The sequence below is a fragment of the Corylus avellana genome, chromosome ca6 (assembly GCF_901000735.1).
Source record: "Corylus avellana chromosome ca6, CavTom2PMs-1.0".
Lineage (NCBI taxonomy): Eukaryota > Viridiplantae > Streptophyta > Magnoliopsida > Fagales > Betulaceae > Corylus > Corylus avellana.
This window is the reverse complement of record NC_081546.1, coordinates 24460987-24467311: the sequence shown is the minus strand read 5'-3', so window position 1 is coordinate 24467311 and position 6325 is coordinate 24460987. Positions and strand designations below refer to the sequence as shown.

General features: G+C 33.9%; 1 long non-coding RNA gene across 1 annotated transcript; it reads left to right on the top strand.

Annotated features, from left to right (window-relative positions):
- Positions 1-1637: 1637 nt before the first annotated feature.
- Positions 1638-5176, top strand: LOC132185022 (uncharacterized). The gene is made up of 4 exons (XR_009440608.1): positions 1638-1700; positions 2081-2145; positions 2886-2976; positions 4806-5176. It is a non-coding gene; the product is annotated as an uncharacterized LOC132185022 (long non-coding RNA).
- Positions 5177-6325: the final 1149 nt, after the last annotated feature.

The following is a 6325-nucleotide window of genomic DNA, read 5'->3' as shown; positions in this document are numbered from 1 at the left end:
TGCCTCACTTTCTTCTATTTTGAATTGGTTGATATCTGTAAAGTTTTGTCTAGGAAAGTTCTTCTATGGTGGTTTGCTTGCTATAGAAGAAGCTTGCTTACCTTGTACCACTAGGATGTGTAAGAACTTTATAAATATGTGCAATAGACAAAGTTTGGGTTATCTGAGAATTGGGTTCCTGATATTTTGGGGGAGTGATGGGGATATTGGAGAGCATTGAAACTAGAGGTTGTCCGTGGCTTGGGCTAGCGATCTAGGGTGTTATGTATCTCTCATCCTTTTGTAATTTTTTTTTAACAACAACATTGGTCAAAGAGTCAATGAATCAGCCTGTAGTCTAATAATATGGAAATCAGCTATTTATCAACCTACTATGGTTGAGGTAGGAAGGAATAAGGATTTAAGAAAAGAGAAAGTATATAATTTTATTATGGTTTTGGTTGATGTGGCAAAGAAGAGAAACAACAACATATAAAATGCATGAGAAATTACTTATCAAAAAAAAAAAATGCATGAGAAAAATATTGAAACAATTACAGAGGAATTTTCTTGTCTTCTTCTGCATTGCCTTTGGAAGGTAACAGGTAGTTCTTTTCAAACTACAAATGATAATTAGCAAATGAAATTTCTAACGACCCAAAATGTTTGCTCTCTTATAAAAACAAAAGTTATATGATTTATAGGGAAGGGTGTAGCCATCCAGCCCTAATCCATAGGTCTAGACTAAGAAACTATTATTATTATTCCCTATAGAAATTAATTAAAATCCTAAAGTATCATCCTAGGAAATTCTATCTTGTGATTGAGTTTATTAGCCCATGTGGGTCCAAGTGGATCCCATAAATTATAACCTTTCCTCTCCAAACTGAAAACCTATGGGTTGGGTTGTAGAAGGAAGACCATAACTGGTCAGAAACCTACTTATCAAAAAAAAATAACTGGTCAGAAACCATTATATGGCCTATAAGCCAACCTGATTGGAGAGCCGAATCTCAAAAAGGTCATAGTTATAGCATAAGAAGATAATTTCATCTAAATATAAGGAATTATCGGACACAAAGTGAATACATTTTCAAAAGAGAAGAGGTGGCACCAATTTTGAGGACAAGATAGGTGAAAGTCATTAAGTTTGGCCATCTAACACAGTAACTCGTAAATGCAGCAGAAGAGTGGTTTGATTGAAGCTATACAGGGATTTGGGGAGGCAAGAGGGGACAGGGGTAGAGTTGGGAGGCAAGAGGGGACAGGGGTAGAGTTGGTGAGATAAGACATGCATGCAAGGATATTCCTTCGGATAAAATTGAAGGCCCAGAAAGGATTCATTTAGTGACTCCATGTACTTATGGTGAAGGTTTTCTTGAGTTGGCTAGAGTAGAGTGTGACTGTAATTTATGAAGGCATGTTTTGCCTTTTTATGCTAATTATTTTATTTATCTTGGAGATAGTGCTTATAACAATGATGTGAATTATGTCTTTGACTTTTCTTCTAGTTAAGTGATATTTTTCGTGGTTTTAGTACATTTTTTTTTTTTTAGCTTTTCTAGATATTTGAAATATAAGTTGTGGTTTTATTGACCACTGTATAGTAAATAATATATGCATCTGCAAGACTTCACCTGACCTTAATACTTGGTTTTCAGGGTGGACATTTAGCTGCTATTAATCTCGAGTCTAGAGCCGCCTTGCTTGCAGCTAAACAGGTGAATACTTCCCCCCCCCCCTCCAGCTGCTAAACAGGTGATTTTATCCTTATGATGATTCAATTTCACTGTTGGTGCGTGCTCTCATGAAAAAGTATTTTACTGTATGAAGGAATTTTTTGATAGATATGTTATAATAATGGAGGGGCATTGATGCAAGAGTGCATACATTGTAATTTGTAATTACATGTATTAGAAATATTTGTTTAAGCAAACTGTCATATGAAGGTTTACAATGTAATGTTTTTAGACTTAATTTTATATGCTAGAGTTTCATTGTATCTTTTTGAGTGATATAATCTGTTTTTAGACTTAATTTTATATGCTAGAGTTCTATGTGTTTTTGTATCAGAACTTCTCATCTTCGTAACTGTTGACAGGGATTTAGTGGTGCTGCCGCAAGATATCTGGGTTTTAGAAGCATGACGACTTTGCTTGGCCCAATGTATTGACTCTTCTGCCCTGCATTTTTTGATGTAATTTACATTTGTTGAGGCTGGTTTTGTTTTTCGTTTCTTTTCACCCTGAAATTTGCTTTCTCTGTTTGTTTGTCACTACAATCTATATATATTTAAAGTTTTTATGTCATATGTATTAGTTCCTCAAGAGACAGTAGCAATGTTGTTACAAGCATGTGGTCCACTTAAGCACAAACTAAAGTTGTATCTGTTCAGGTACTTAACAATTTTAACCAAACGAAAAAAGTCATGCTTCCTCTTTGGGTGAACAGAACAAATCAGTGCTCTGTTTTAGGGTTAAAGAGAGAGCAAAAGAAAAAGAAAAAATGGATGGGAAGGAAGAGAGAGAGAGAGAGAGATTGAGAACTTGTTCATATTTAAAAAGGAATTGCCCAAAAATTAGAAAAAAAAGCTTCTTAGTGCTTTGGCTTTTCTAAAAGGCGCGCTAAAGGCGTGCCTTAAGTAAACGAGCTATGTTTCAAGTATCAGAAGTGCTTCACTTTTCGAGCTTTGCAATTCATTCTATAAGTGTGTCTAGACATGCTTTTGACAACACTGGCTGTGGTGGTTAAATTTGAAGCACATTTGTTTTTGGCTGTCTCTTGTCTGCATTAGGAGTTGACTGTAACATGTGCTTGCCTTTCAGCACTAGAAATTTTTACCTTCTGGTTTCTTTTACGAATATTGGCATCTTCTAGGAAACTTATTTCATTTGTCTCTTATGCAGGCTTTGGGGCACATTTCTGGCAGATGTTGTCATTCAAATGCTTGGGACTGATTATGCTAGAATTTTGCGAGCAATTTATGCTTTTGCACAGGTAATATATTATTATGCTTTTCTACTATTACACCTTTTCGCTTGTCACCTCGTGAGATCCTGGTCTCTAATGGCATACCCATCTGAATAGGGTTATACATATGATGGTGATTGACATTGTAGTCCCTGGGCTATCAGTTCATTTGGGTGGATCTGTTGTGGTCTCAAGCTCATCATTAAGATCCTTGCACCATAACCATAGATTATTCTGATTGTGATCGGTACTTGGCATATTGGTGTATGATATCAATTTGGTCATCAATCCAATTATGCGGACCTACATGTTCCTGGATCTGTGTTAGTAGATCATCATCACACCTTAGGTGTGGACTTGCAATTACCTAGTTGGCTGGTTTTAGAGTAGATTATCTTAGATAAGCTCATCTTATTGTGAGAATCATCTTTATCTTGTTGGTTAGAAAAATTTATTTGGGGAAACTTCAGAAAGCCCCCCTGAACTTCCAGCCGTTTTGACATACCCCTCATGAATTTTCAAAACTCTTACTTAGGCTCTCTGAACTTTAGTTTTCTCTCACTTTGGACCATTTTAACGTTAAAGTCAAACAATTTGACTTTTTATACCCATTTTACCCTCCCCCAAAACTATGTCGTTTTGTGTCCTAAAACTACAACACCTACCCAGCCCAAAACGACGTCGTTTTAGGCATTAGTTTTTTTATTTTATTTTTTATTTTAATTTTAAATTTTAAATTTTAAATTTTAAAAAAAAGAAAAGCAAAATAAATAAATAATAATAATAAAAAAAAAAATTAATGCCTAAAACGACGTCGTTTTGGGCTGGGTAGGTGTTGTAGTTTTAGGACACAAAACGACGTAGTTTTGGGGGAGGTTAAAATGGGTATAAAAAGTTAAAAGGGTCCAAAGTGAGAGAAAACCAAAGTTCAGGAGGCCTAATTGAGAGTTTTGAAAATTCAAGGGGGTATGTCAAAATGGCTGGAACTTCAGGGGGGCTTTCTGAAGTTTCCCCAATTTATTTATAGCTTCTTGTTAGATTGATTTATCTCGAGTACTCATAAAAAAAAGATTGATTTATCTTATGAAGGTTGTTTTTGTAATTTAGTATTGTATCTTTGCAGTACATAATAAAGATAAATCTCAGTGGGTAGGTAACTTTTCACTCCCACAATTTCATTTTTCCTACTTTCTATTTTAATTTAATAGTAGGTATTTTTCTTCTTCTAATTAGGTGTTTCTTTGGTATACTTCATGCGTAGTTGGGTTGCACTTTTCGCTTTTGATGATATTTCATTACTTATAAAAAAAAAAAATTAGTAGTTGATATTTGGGTAGTGGCGGAGCCACTTGAGGTTTTGGGGGTTCCGCTTTTAATTTTTAATTTTTTTTTTAATCTTTTGTTGTTTTCCTACGCAAGTCCCAAAAAAAAAGATTTTTTTTTTTTTTTTTCCTACTTACGCAAGTTATCACTCGGCACCCTCAAAAAAGTTTTAGCGGCACCCCCAATATGAATTCTTTGGCTCTGCCCACTGTATTTGGGGCAGACTATTATGTTCTTGGCTTTGGTTTCAAGCTTCTTTGCTATGTTAGTTGCAAGATCTATTTGATGGTATTGGACCCAATTTGAGTGTATGTTAGGTTCATACAATTGATATTCATACAAAAGAGGAAGGAAAAGGTTTATACAAATGATAGTATCATGAAAGTCAGCACTTTTCTCTTTTGTTGCTGAGAAATGATTTCTGACTTGCATGTTGGTGCCCAGCCAAAAAAAACTAAGAAAAAAGAGAAGGAAAAGAGAATCCTGTTGATATTTAGGTTTCTAACTGCCACTAAATCGTTGTTTTGCTCCAGATCCGCGTCACCCGCACGTATAGATTACCATCTGATGCTGACTGAAGAATTTGATGTTTTGGAAGGTTGCATTTTAAATACTTGAGATGGTAGATTGAGAGCTTCTGTTGGTAATTTTGCTGCTTTGACATGAAGGTATATATATACTAGTTTGGCTGCATGACAACCTAGCTTTGTGGATATTGTCCATAACTTTTGTTTTGTTTTTTTTGACTCTCTATAATGAATATGGATTTACTGACACTTGGTAAATTGGATTATCTTTCTAGTATTGTGGTGCGAATTAACTCTGAATTTTGTAAAGTGAAGATTCATCTTCTACCTTATCACCTACTCTATCTATCTCAAGTCTCAACATAAACTTCCAGCTAATGTTCATCCTCATGAAGTTGAGAGTGATGATAGATAATAAGTTATAAGTGTTGTAATTCAATCTAAACTTCTTTGTACTTAATTATACTCTTCACGCTCCTTAATCACACCTATTTCACATTGATTGACGTAGCGTGTTTTAAGTGACTGATATGAAAAGTCACTTAAAATATGCTACATCAGCCAGTGTGAAATGAGTGTGAAGAGTAGTATTACTCTTGTACTTATCAATGGTTACAAGATACATACATGAATTATATTCTAAATACAATTCAACCTCATCAATGACAGTGAGGGATGTGTTTAGTCAAACATATTGTGTGCAAAACTTTACATTATTTTATTTAAATATTTTACGTGTTGAGCCTTAGTTTGAGCCTACATGTAAAAGAATTATTAGAATGTTAATTAAATAATAAATTCATAATTTTCAACGATTTTAATTGTTATTCAACTGTTACTTTATGGTCAACTATATATGCTAAACTAACAAAATGTAATTCTAAAGCAATTTGTTAATAAACTAAAAGTTTATCTCCACAAAACCGCAAACATAAAAGTCACAAAATATTTCAATCAACAACTTAAATTACATTTCCTTAAAAATTGTAACTTCAAAATAACTATTCAATACCACACGTTTTCTATATCAACAAATTATTATAAAATCAATTCATTTTTTTCCATTTGTCTCAACAAATCGCCGAAACCATCTCTTTTAGGTACAATTGGAAAGGGGCCAAAGTTGTCTTTGAGTGTGCGGAAGAGCTTTGGCCCTTTATGCATATGTTTGGCCACGGTCATTTATCATATCATTTCACATGGGCTGACATAATATATTTAAGGGTAAAGTCTACTTAATTCCCTCAAACTACCACCTCAATGATAATCTACTCCTTAAACTATTAATTGCGACAATTTACTCTCCAAATTATCAAAATAATGACAATGTATTTCCAATTTTAACAAAATGATGAAATTACCCTTATTAAAATAAAATAAAAAAAATACTAAAATTTAGTATTATTATTATTTTTTTCAAATTTGAAGGGTATTTTTGTCTTATTGAAAATTCTAGAGGGGTAATTTCATTATTTTGCTAGTATTTTGGGGGGGGGGAGGGGGGTACATTATCATTGTTTTGGTAG